The sequence below is a fragment of the Pseudopodoces humilis genome, chromosome 1 (genome assembly GCF_049639895.1).
Source record: "Pseudopodoces humilis isolate 2021_Gansu_Grassland_sample_001 chromosome 1, ASM4963989v1, whole genome shotgun sequence".
Lineage (NCBI taxonomy): Eukaryota > Metazoa > Chordata > Aves > Passeriformes > Paridae > Pseudopodoces > Pseudopodoces humilis.
The window spans coordinates 78,365,970-78,379,979 of record NC_142200.1 but is presented as its reverse complement, the minus strand read 5'-3'; positions in this window follow the sequence as shown (position 1 = coordinate 78,379,979).

Genomic DNA, 14,010 nt, shown 5'->3' with positions numbered 1-14,010 from the left:
GCCTGTAGCATGGGCTGCTTGTGACCCTAATCCAAAGTCTGGCACTTCATCTTGTTGAACCTCATACAGTTGGCCCCAGTCCATGGATCCAGCCTATCCAGATCTCTCTGCAGAGCCTTCCTATCCTCCAAAAGACCAACACTTCCACCCTGTGTGGTGTTGTCTGTAAACTGACTGAGGGTGCACTTGATCCCCTGGTCCAGGTCATTAATGAAGATACTAAACAGGGCTGCCCACAGTAATGAGCCTTAGGGAACACCAGCAGTAACCAGCTGCCAGCTGGATGTAGCACCATTCACCATCACTCTTTGGGCTCAGCCATCCAGACAGACAGTTTTCTAACCAGCCAAGAGTACTCTCATCCAGGCCATGTGTGTCCAGGACAATCCTGTGGGAAGAGGTATAAAATGCTTTATTGCAGTCTAGATAGACAACATTCACAGCCTTTCACTCATCTACCAAGGATGACACCTTGTCATAGAAGGAGATCTGGTCAGTGAAACAGGACCTAACTTCACAGACCCATGCTGTGCATGATCTTGTGTACTGCATGATGGTGCTCAAGGTGGTCTGTTCCATGACTTTCCTGAGCACTGAGGTCAAGCCTGTAGTCCCCTGGATCCTTTGTCTGTCCCTTCTTGTAGATGGCTGTCACATTTGCTTACCTCCACTCAACTTGGGGCCTCCACTATCAGGATGCTTGATAATTGATGAAAAATAGCTCAGCGAGCTCTTCTACCAGCTGCTTCAGTACCCTCCAGTGGGTGCTATGTGGCCCTACAGACTTGTGAGTGTCTAAGTGCCAAAGCAGGTTGCTGACCTTTTTTCCCAAGGATTTCTGGGGCTTCATTCTCTTTCCCATCCTTCTGGGCTTCCATCTTTCTGCCCAGGGCCCAGGTATTCTGATAACACTTGGTTTTACTTTTAAGACTGAGACTAAGAAGATACTAGTAACGTAAGTTACTATAGATATATATAGATATATATAAGTAACATTGCCTTTTCCTCATCCTTTGTTATTATGTTTCTGCCTACATCCACCAAAGGACAGAGATTCTCCTTCTGCCTCCTTGTGTTGCAGATGTGTTTACAGAAACCTTTTTTATCACCTTTTATAGAAGTAACCACATTAATTTCCAGATGAGTTTTGGCTTTTCTAATTTTTTTCCCTGCACAACCCCACGACATCCATGTAACCCTCCAGAGTTCCCTGCTCCTTCTTCCAGTTTAAGTTTCTGGTGTAATTTCTGAGGAGAAATATTCTATGGCTCACCTGGAAGATTGTGATTATTCAATCTTGTTTTCAAATTGAATTGAAATACTTTTATCTTGAATAACACAGAAAGGGTCAGTGGTTTTGGGGTTTTTTCTTCCACTACTGTAAATAGCACTACTGCTATTTCACCTTTTGAAGATTCACCTTCAAAAGGTGAATTTGAATTTCACCTTTTGAAGATGACATCAGACTTACCAATTTTTTTGTAACTATCTTTAGAACTAGGAGAAGACTGTTTCCTTCAGTGTCAGGCATTATACTGAGGCTGACAGTTCTGGTGAGCTGCAATGTTAAATAGCATTTCTTTAGCACTATTCTTAGAAATAATATACACACCCTTACAGTGTTTCTAAAATTATATTTTTGCTAATTTACACTGGATAAGTGAGACCATTTAAGCTTTCCTCTCAGTATCACTGCCAATAAACCTGACCTTTGTTTGCGAGAAAATCCTATTTTTAGAAGCTAAACTCCAGCAAATTTGTTTTATAAGCCATCTTACCCTTGAATTCAATAAAAATTTAAATAAATAGGAACAATGATATTTGCTTTTACCAGGGAACTTTATGATTTTATTTCAGGAAGAAGAGAAAAACACCTGTTCTGTGAAAGAAATAATTAATCGCAGCTCCATACAATATTATTTTCCTGCCTTTTAGCTCAAGGCTGAAGATATCTCTTTGGGGAAGGGCAAGCTTCATTATCAATTATAAATCATGTTTAAAACACCTTATTTGAATGACCCATGTAGCACTAAGAGTGAGATATTGGAGCCTTTTAAAAGTTATATAAAAATATTCCTTGACTTCTGCTAGATCTAAAATTTCAAAGTCTAACCTCCTAACAGTTATACCCAGTTGAATAAGTTCTATTGAAGTTTGTGACAGAAACTTTTCTACAGGAATCTGTGGGAAGATGTCCACGTTCTGTAGCACCCTAATGAAATTACATAAGTATCCACAGATTTGTGTGTTTATATATTTTAAGATATCTTTGTAATCCAAGAAAACAATATTGATTCTTTTTTCACCATTAGATGATTTTGATGCAAAACCCCCATGTGATACTAAATCACTTCTAAAAACTCAAAATAATTTCTCAAAATGGCCTTGTATCTTTTCTCACATGACAAAACTAAAGAAAATAAATGTAGTTACACCAGTATATGTCAAAGACTGCACAAACATAAAATCAATCATAAGCTCTGAGCAACTGAGATAAAAAATAATTTTTTCAGTTCAACTGATAAAAACAATTCAAGGTATGTTATAGGAGCTGAAAAGCATTACCTGCTGTGTGAATGTCTAATGATTGCTTTGTCTTCTAAAACTGCAGCTAAACTAAAATCACTAAGTGTGATAACTGTGTAAGTCAGCTTGTTAAAGCATCCAGGAGCCTTCTCAGAATTTCAGTATTCCCCTTGTTGGAGAATAGTGGACATAGTGCAATGGTTTCTTTCCCTAGATTGTTGTGGTTTGGAATTTTGGGTTTTTGTTTTTGATTTCTCAGTGTGAAGGAGCAGGGATGCATGACAGAAAAAATGCAGGCTGAAAGAAAATTCAGTTGCAATACATCTGGAATAAATTATCATCAGTCAAGGGGCTTGGAGGGTGGGGACATGGGAAGATCTATTCCAAGGCTGTGACAGATTTTGAGGACAGAGTAGTTAGAGCCTTTCCCATTGTGGAAACCATTTGAATTATTTTTTTTTTAAATTCAGTTTTGAATTTTTTCTATTTGGTGGAGTAAACAGATTCTTATTTGTGAAATCAAAACTTTCATAAACCCAGAGGAAAATGGAGGGAGTATTTGTATGTTACACAGGTCAAACAAGTAGTCCTGACTTACCTAAGACACACAATTATTTCAGCAGAAGAGACTGGTTTTAATATGCCAGCTGTACTGTTCAGCTAAAACTAGTGGGAGAACTAGCAGCAACAAGTAACCAACTATATCTCTCTGAGTGCATCAGAGCATACTCAGGTAAAACCATGCCTAATTAGGAGTGGAGTTAAGCTTAGTGAAAAGCTGAATTTGTTTAGTTTGACTTGCTATCTCTCTTTAGTTAATCATTGGCTAGCCTTAGTATATCAAATGCTAAAACATTAAGTGCATTTATTAACAATAATTAAAATTCTGAAATTTTGTTACTTCAGTAAACTGCACTATTTGTGATTGCGAAAGTTTTTGTTGACTGCAACTGGACTTCTATAGTGCTGAATTCCCTATAATGACAAATGAAGCCCAGCCTTACCCAGCCCCCTGAGGATCAGTTGGAATGCAAAGAAGTTTATTTTATGCCAAATTTCTTTACTCTTAATACACCAGTATTGGAGTTACTGTGTATCTGGAAAACTCTGTTACTCAGAAAAGCATGCTACCTTCATACACATGAAAGTATGCTTCAGGAATAGCACTGAAGATTTTAAATATTAATTTTTGCAAAACAGGGGCACTAAGAAACAGAAAAACTGTTTTCAGAGACTGAAGTTATATTGGTATTTGCAGTTCAGGTAAATAATATTTTATCAGTTCATGAGCAAATACTGCATTTTTTATCCTTATTTCCCAGTGAAGTAAATACTGAATTTAATATGAAGCCACCATTGTGACACGGTAAAGATGCTTTCAGCAAAGTTAGATTGTAACACAGGCTGTGATTCAAACCCAGATCTGTGATTACTTTGGTGAAATTCAGTGATGCTAGAAGTCTGTATGGGGTCTGAAGTTGCAAGCCTAGATATTGGCCTTGAGTATTTTATAATACAAACCATGCCTCTAGCACCATGTAAAGGTGCAAATAAGTTCTACAGATATCCTATATTTTTTTATACCTGCTTACTTAGAATATAATCCTAGGGGACAAGTATTTTCTTTATTACTTTGAAGTTTTTCCTTTTTTTTTTTTTTTAATTTTTTCTGCTTGTAAAAAAAACATACTTCAAAGCATAGAGGAAATTGAAGTTGCTAAGAAGTTACTTCTAATCCTTAACTTCAACTTTTTCTATTTTTAAAGCAGCAGCACAATTGATCTGCTGAAATGACAGTTGCTTGAAGATGTGAAAACAATTGCAAATTATCTTGAAGGCAAGTGATTCTCTACTTGATACTCATTGTATGTTCATCTTTTTGAGCAAGGTTTTGTTTCACAGTGAGATGGCCAACTTCATAATCTCTTCACCCTAATACGTAGAGAATGTGCAGAGATTTCTTCCAGCTGTCAGGTAATATAAGAATTGATTTGAGAGGGTCTTAAACCTGGACTTTAGGAGAATATTCAATATTGTCCTTGTACTTTCTTAAGGCAGTCCCAATTGCATAACACTGGTTAGAACCAAAAACACAAGGGCAGAAGTTCTCTAGGTGGATTTTCTTTAGTAACTTAGTCATTCTGGCAAAGCTTTTTAGCCATCTTAATTTTAGTCTTCTTTCAGTAGCCGACATTCAGAAACCCCAGGCATTACAATTTCCTGCCTCCATAACTCCACAAAAAATTTGTTTTATCAGGTTCTTCACATATCCTATTTCACTATATCCTTACCCAGAGGTACTCAGTAAAGGGAGAGATGGGAAATCATGAGGCTCTTTTCCATCTCACAGGCATTAAAGGTGAACCAAGCCATGAGAAATATGCCTACCTCTTCCTCCACTAAGAATTGGAACATTTCAATGGAAATGATGATTTAAAATACAGAGGCCTTGGATGTACTGTTCCTGTCCTAATGGGCATAATGTTCAAAAAAATGTTAACCACATAAATTGGTATACTTAGTTATTTACAAATATAGAAATGAAAATACTTTGTCCTAAAAATATGTCTATTGTGTCTTCTGCACACAAGTTTGGATTAAAAAAAGCATTGAATATTCCCCCCGCGCACATGCAAAAATGAAATTAATCCAAGAAAAAGGACTGATAATGAAGAGGAAGCCTGGAGTCTGCATCAGACATATAAAATATACTTTAAGTTATGTTACTTCTCCAGTTAAGATATTCTGCCTGTATCAAGATTGTATGCACTTTTATCTTAGCTTAGTTTTAAGAAATCCTCTAGCCCATATCAAGCAGTAGGAATTAGGAAAAACCTGGGCTTCCTAGGTAAATAGTACCTATGGCTATTCTGGTTTTAATGTTTCAAACTGAATCCGAATATATAATTTTATACTGAATCTACTGTGGCTGGATGCCACAATCTCTGTGTAGATATCTATGGCATACCATTGTAGTGTATCAAAAGTCAGATTCAGTTCCGTACGTTTTTTGCGAAAATTTTGAGTAACAAAGCAAAGCCCATAGTGAGTCAAGTAAGACTCGAGTATCTGATTTGTGATGAAAGATACAAAATTTAGGGAGAGGTCAGGGACGTAAAAATATTAGCTTATTAAATCCTGTAACAGATGGTTCTTGTGTTATGTTTACTGTCATAACCATTCATCTTCCTAAAGGTTTAACTGCTCTCCCTATTTATTTTTTTTGGTGATGATATCTATAAAATATTCCTAGTCTAACTACAGTTTCTACTTCGAGCCAGCCAAACTTTTTCTTTGATTTCTGTTGCATGATTCAGTTACCAATCTACCCTTAAATGAAGTTCAACTATTTATTAAGGTGTGGTCTGAAATCTTGAATTTAGAAGATAGAAGAGTAAAAAATCCTAGAAGTAACACAGTATCGCATCTACCATAACTAGTTTTTGATTGTGGATTTATAGGACAAGGCATTTTGGCAACAACAGGGTTTTCAGAACGATGGCAGATTTGGAACAAGAGCCAGACTTGCTTGAAATTTAAGTGTGCCAACAGAGAAATACTCTTTCTACAGCTGTGTGAAATTTAGTGAAGACACTTCTATTGCCCAGGAATTATGAAACATTAGTAAGTCAGGATCTATGTGTTTGATGTAATTTATCATTAAAATAAGCATAAGACATAGTTTTGTCTAGCTTATACTAAAGTAACATAAAATTGTTCTTGTTCTAAGAGAATTTCTGCCAACATACTTTCTTATGGACTGATTAGACAGAGGCTATCTCACCAAACAAAATGTTTCACATAGAGCTACTGTATTTTTGATACAAAATTTCATGTAATATTACGCTTTAGTCTCCCATGAAGAACTGTGTATGTAATAGACGACTTGGAAAAAACCACTGATATAGCAATAGTGAATATGAATAAAGAGCAGAAAGAGGAAATTTTAGACTATCAGCTCATTTTACTAAAAGAGAAGAAACAAGAAATAACAACCCTTGCTGTTCATTGTTGCTGTAGCAGTTTCTTCTACTTTTGTCAAGCATACTTTACAACATTTGGAAAATGTGAGAGTTAAAAAAAACCAAAATGTTACATTAGTGATTGGACACTATTAACTTTTCCATTTGCTTCCATAAAAATCCCATGGTAAATAACAATTACTTCCAGTTTCTCTTCAGTTTTAGTTGAAATATCTAGTGCCTGGTTTCGTGATTCTGACAGTTCTGAAATAAGTTCTTAATATCATGTGGCACAATGATGTAAGCCTTCATTTCAAAGATGGGAGAAAGGCTGGGGTTTAACTTTTGGTCTGACAAGGTGTTGTGGTTTAAAACTAGTAACTAAAAAAAATTACTATTTTTTTCTGTGAGATATGGATTAGAATAAGAACAAAAACAGGCTTAAACTTTAAAAGGAATAAAGACAGTTTATTAACAAACTACAAGAATAAGAACACTAGAATAAACTTCCAGAAAGCTCCTCTATCTTTCACTACTTGACCATATTTTTTGTACACATGATAACATAGAAACAAAAAAACTTTAGAACTTTGGTGGTCAAAAACAGTCTCAATGTTTGCTAGTCTTTTCTTCAGTCATTGTAGAGAAACAGAAGTCTCTTTCTGCTAATTTATGGAGTTTTTTTAGAGTTTACTCCTCCCATTTCCACATCCCTCTGAGGTGTGCATGGGTCACTGAGTTTAGGGATATTCTTTTTAAGGATGAGTTATTCAAAGGCAGAAGTCTTTTTCATCTGTCTCTGTGAGCCTTCTTGGAAAAACAGCTTTTCTCTTGCCCCCTCCAAGGCTTCAAAATCTTCACTCTACTCAATTCCAGCAACTCACAGTGTCATAAGTACTCTCTTTTTTCCTCAAAATTCACACTTTGAATACGTTATTCCTCCCAATACTCTATTATGAATTAAAGGAGTCTTTAAACTACTACTGCTCATCTCCATAGCTTTAACAGAAAGATATTTCAGCTGTAAAGCATCTCCTTATTCTCTCTTTCTTATTTAAACTTAACTCTTTTCTTCACTGTTTTTGGTGGTTTTATGATGTCTTCTCTATGTTGATTGTCTCTCTCTTTCTCTGACTTTTCTGAGAAAACGGAGTAGTCTGTACGTTTATCCAGGCAGTAAAAGAATTAGAAGCTTTAGAAAAGCTGCAAGAGTTCATGGTGTCAGGTTTCAGTCCCGCAGCAGAAACTGAAAACCAAGCTCGGCTGACCGACTCTGCTTCTCTCCCCCCGCCCCTGCGGCCTTGTCGGCCTGGAGGGGGGGAAGGAGGCCAGGACAGACCTTCTTACCTTGTCAAAAGCCAGAAACCAAAGAGGGCAAGAGAACTCTGTCTGTACTTCTTAAGGGGGTGTTTACAAGTTGAATTCACTTTTTAATGGTCAGATCTGCTGTCAATTCTTGGAAATGACTGATAATTGGTCAGGAGGAAAAACTCCCATCAGCCACCAGCAGCTCCAACTTCCTCTCTTTCTAAGCTGTCTTAAAGGTAGAGCTACACCATGACACAAGGTCAGTTATGAAGCTACCATACTGTTCTTTGTATTGTAGTCAAATACTTTGTCAGGGAGTACAGAAGACATATATGTGGGATCCACACATACAATAATCTCTTTATGAAAATTTTTGGGGAACTCTAACTTCTGAAAGCAGTAGTAAAATGAGAGGAATTACTGCAAATTATCTGGACTTCTTTCCAACCATTTTTATTTTAAAATCTCAGTTTTCGTCTGGAATCCAATTAATATTTGTGTGTTTTTGAACTACAAGAACAACTGTTCTTCATTGGGTACATGCCTAATATCAGTGTTCACATCAAAGCTTTTGGGATTATTAATAGAGAATTACCAACAGCTGGACTCCAAAAAGACTGGAGTAAGTTCAAACTAAGTGTTTACAGTATGCTGTGTAAGCTTGCACAGCACCAAGGTCAGGGAAGATAAACTGAGACCTTAAAAATAAAGCAGATGTCAAGGGTGCCCAAGAGTAGGATCTGTTACAAATATCCATAATCCAGTTCACAGCAGCAGACCCCAAATTTAAACTTCTAAAGTCAAGTAAAATATCTTTTCTTGTATGCAATGGCAAAAGACCTCCTAAGGGGGTCATTTTTATTGCGAATTTTCCAATTATTCTGTTTACCAGTGAATTGGTCATAATGTAAAAAAACAGTAAGACAACCACTGTATGAAGCTACAAGCAAGAATCTGCTAATCTACATCAGTTTTACTAAAAAAAAAAGGAGAGAAAAAAAAGAAATCCTAATGACAGAGTTCGTTATTTCCATGCTGGGTACATCCAAACTCCCTCGAAGTTGGATGGAACAAATAAATTTTTAAAAACCCCAACAAACAAAAACCACCACCACCAAGAAAAAGAATTGAAAACACCAAAAGCAAGTGAGAAAATGCTCAGTAAAGCTACTCTACTGTATATTTATTCAGCCTAAGAGAGGAAACTTGTAAGTGTCATGAAAGAGGTAAAGAAAAAGTAGGTAGCAACTTGTCATGAAGATTCCTCTGTAATCTTTCATTTTTATGTGAGCATTATCATTACATCTCAATGTGTAAAATCAGCTTCTCATTCATGAGACAGTAGATGGCAAGGGCAATCATATTAGGCTGTGTCTCTATTAAATGTACTGTTCCCTTAACTAAAATAGCACATCCAAGGTGAGAAAACAAAGTCATGTCTATTTTTAATTCTGATGTAAAATATAATCTATGGTTTCAGGAGGCACAGAAATAGGAGGTTATAAGCTAAAACTTTCCTCCTTTGGAGACTGTAGCCTTTCAATCAAGGCAGACACCCTGGTTCAGAAGCCAGCACGGTGGCCCCCCTTGGCCACTGGGACCATAACCCACAGCACCAATGTGATGGATGGCGAAAATGGTGTTTATTGCAGGAGAATTTGACATTTTATAACCTAGGGTCACTATGCTACTCCCATCTGCTTTCATCAGAGCTAGGTGCTATTGGCTAATTGCAGGGGTCATTACCATACTCTGTGGAGAAAGGGGGGTTACTAACTTTCCGTTACATCCTGAAATCTTCCGTGCCGCCATGCCCTACTGCTACAGGAGACAAGTGGTTTCTATGTATGCATGTATACATACATACATACATACATATATATACATATATATATATATATATGTATGTATCTTCAGACTCCATACATTATTAAAACAGCAATATGTGTCCATGTCATAAGTATTAAGCATAAATTAAATATTGCTTTTAATGTTCTAAATGTATGAAAATAGGAAAATGCAAAGTAACTGAGTGGAAGAGGATGGATTTGTGTTGGTTTTGCTCTGGACTACAATCACAAATAATCAGGTAATTTCTCATTTAAAGAAAAGAGTAGAAGGTACAAGAAGACTGCACATTGTTTGCAGAGAGGTTTTTAGGTACAGAGAATTCTTTACAGTCAGTAGCTATTCCAAAACTCTCCAGGAAACAAATAAAGGTTTCCTGTGTCACTGAATATTGTCCTAGTCTTTTATGTACTAGGCAGTACCTCAATTTGCAAAGCCCATAAATTGGACATGGCACAGGAAAAGATAATAAATGAGATTTATCATGATTTCAAACAAGATGTATTTGTTTCTTATTTGACTTTTGGCCTCAGGAGCTTTAGAGCACATTTGAGTTACATTTGTCCTTCTTTTCTCCAAAGCTGTGAGAGCTAGAAACTTGTAAAATGAAGCACAGATTTTCTTCTAGTTACATGACTGCAGGAACTAGAGCTTAAAGTTCGTACAACATGGGAATTGCAATAAAATTAGGAGTTGACAAGTATGTATTATATAGAAGAATTCTTAATCCAAAACCAGAATCTTGACATAAGAAAAGTTGATAATTATTTGAAATTATTGGCCCATAGGCATGCAAGTAGTAAAGATGGAATGGTAGTATCTCTGCAGAACCAGATCTATAGAGAAATCCACTGAAAACATTAAAAATTATCTTTTTTTTTTTCCCACATATTCCTATTTCATCTGAATACAAAACTCAATTCTTTCCTTGTTGTGCTCCCTCTTGTGTAACTTTCTAATATTTATGTCAATTTTCATCTTTCTCTTGTACTGGAAGTATAACCCTAAATCATAGATTTCTATGTAGAGGCATTTCTACATAGAAATGTAGAGGCATTTCTATGTATGATGCATTTCTGTTGTCATACTGCAGAATGTCATCATACACAAGTGCTGGAAGTGACTGTATCTGGTGACCAAGTGTCAGGCATTTTTAAAGGTGTGACAGAGAATTGCAGATTGCATCAGCAGTTCTGATGCAGATGGAGACTTCTGTGTTTACAGAGCCTTCCTCTTAAATGCCATGAGGATTGAGAAGTCTCATCACATGTGAAGAAGTATTTTTAATGGTGATACACTGACCCTGTATGATACCTGATCAACCTACACTGGTCTAGTTAATGAGATCTGGAGGTGATAGGCATCCATATGGAGATGGCTATGTGTTTCTGAATGAAGAGTGCAATTGTCACCTATCTATGCTGAAATAGTATGAAGTAGTTCTGGCATAAATTCTGTCAGACATCCAGGAGAGAAAATATTAATCTGAAATTTCAAGGTCACTTGGCTACTACCCAGGCCTGCAGCAGTCTCAGTCTCATCTCATTCATTGTTTTTTAGCTCACAAAACACAGTAATGAATAGAAGTGATCAGAAAAAATATCTTCCAAATGGAATGGGAAGTCACCTCTGACTACTGCTCATTGTGACGTTTTTGGTACTTAAAAGGAGTTTATACAAAAGATGGAGGGGGACTTTTCACATGGGCAGACAGTGATGGGAGAAGGGGAAATTTTTTAAACTTATAGAGGGGATATTTAAATTAGACATTAGGAGGAAAATCTCTACCTAGAGGGTGTTGAGACATTGCAACAAGTTGCCCAGAAAAGTTGTGGATGCTCTCTTTATGGAAGTATTCAAGGCCAGATTGGATGGGGTCTTGGGAAACCTGACCTAGTGGATGACATCGCTGCCCGTGGTGGCTGGAGGGGGCTTCAAACTAGATGATCTTTAAGGTCCCTTCCAACCCCAAACCATGTTATGGTTCTATAATACTCTTCTTGCCAAAACAGCAGCAGGTGCCATTGTCCATCACCTAATGGCGACTTGCCAAAAACCTTTTGTGAGCCACTGTGTGTTATGATGCCCTGCATCATTGGTGGAGTTAAAGTAGTTGATAATCACCTGAAATAATAGTAGTAGATAATCACTTGAAAATGCCACATGTCAGCTCCAGAAAACATGGACATTATTTCTGTACAGAAATAAAAGGTATTTTAGGTTGGGGCCTTGTATTAGCCTCAGGTTCCTGAACTGCAGTTGTCTCAGATCTTAGTCTCTCTTGTTAAGGACTTCCATGCTATATATAAAGTAAGCCCTGTCTTTAAAAAATATGAAGAATTTCAGATTACAACTTTTCCTTGATAAGCCTCATCTTTTGACACCTGAGCTGTTATTTCATTGTGAAGCTGGTTAACTCAGCTTCTATGAATGGGCTTTCTAATTTCTTTATGTGCTGAGAAAAATCTCATAAGGCCACCATGATGAAAAATACCCACTACTTTGCTTATTGGAGGATTTTATTACTGGATGTCTTGGTATCAGCAGCAAGCATCAACATTCAGAGAAGTTTTTACAGCAGGTAATACTCCCTGTGTTTATTTCAGATTGATGCTGGTCTTAAATGCCAGTGGGATGAAAGCTATGTCATCAATGGTTGGTATCATATAATGTACTAATAAATTGCAGCAACTTGACCTTGCAACCTAACTGTTTCCTAATATGATCTATGAGGCTACTCTAAATTATCTAATACTGTATTTCATTTTTTGGCCATACTGTCAGGCGTCCCGAAAGTCCACCTTTAGAAGTCTTGCCACTACGTCTTGATGTAAAATCAAGAATTTTTATACTGAGCTGACCCTTCTAAATGAGTATACATTTGAAATGTATACTTAAAGTCTTCAGAAATTGCTGGGTACTCTCCCCCCTCCATTGTATGCACTCTAGCACCTTTATAGTCTAATTATCCTAGTGAAAATCTTAGTTCAAGATTATGTAATTACATCTAACCTCCTTAAATGGTATTGGGAAAAAGATGAAAAATTGAACTTGATGGTGTAACATTAAGATATAGTGCTAGTTACAAGAATATACTAAAATTATTAAATGTAAATTTAATAGAAAAGAATTGACAGGAAAGGAAATTTCTGTTTCAGCTAGGTTAATGTAAATTAGTCTCTAACCCTCTCCCAATATCCTTTTAGTTCCTGAGCTCAAATTTACTAGTTTTTCTCAGGCAGAAATGGCAAAAGGCTATGATAAGATGCTACCACCATCAGCCTCAAATTCTTTATCAGGTAGCATTTAATGCTAACAAGGGAAGAAGGAGAGATGGTTATCTTCTTTGTTCTTCTGAGCCAATTAAGGCTATTTTTTTCTTCCGTTTTGTTACCAGTCTACTTTTTTTTACACAGTAACCTCCTTAAACCCCAGTTAAGACAATACATGTAAGAATTCCGAGTTTCTTAATTTTTCTTAATGACCCTGACTAGACTCATCTGGGCCAGAGCCTCACCATATCCTTTCGCTGTAGTGCCATGACATTTATTTAAGATTAGACTTGGACACCTAATTTTTTCTTAAGGTAAATTAAAGTGATCTGTTTTCAGTCCTGCCTTTAGCCCCAGCTTAGATCTTCAGCTATGTGAAGAGGTATGAAAACTAACAGAACTGAATTACTTAAACACTTCTGGTTTTGCCTCCATATGTATTTTCATCAATGTATCTTCAATCAATGATATCAAAATTAACAGTGTCAAAAGACATTACAAGTAATGATAAGTGAGAGGAAATGTATTTAATTAGGGAATGGTGTAAAATAAGTGAGCACTACAAAAAATGTTTTTCTAAAATCAGAACTTATGTGAAGATGTTGATAACACTCAACTTTTTAAAGCAGACTAATCACTAGTTTGTGCAAAGTGAATTTCAATATAAAATGTTAATTTTCCATCTCAAATTTTCAATTGATCGTTGTGCTGGTTTTGCCTGGGGGAGATTTAGTTTTGTTTACAGTAGTTAACATGGGGTTGTGTTTTTGGATTTGTGCAGAAAACAGTGTTGTGAATACAGAGATTACTTTATTACTGCTGAGCTGTGCTTATATACATCAAGGCCTTTTCTGTTTCTCCTACTACCCTGAGAGTGAGGTGCCTGGGGGTGCCCAAGAAGGTGGGAGGGGACACAGTTGGGATACCTGACCCCAGATGGCCAAAGGGATATTCCATACCACATGGCATCTTGCTCAGGATATGAGGGACAGAACAAGGAAGTGGAAGAAGTTTTGAGTGATGGCACTTGCCATTCCAAGTCACTTTTGTTTGTGATGGAGCCTTGCTTTCCTGGAGATAGGTGATCATCTGCC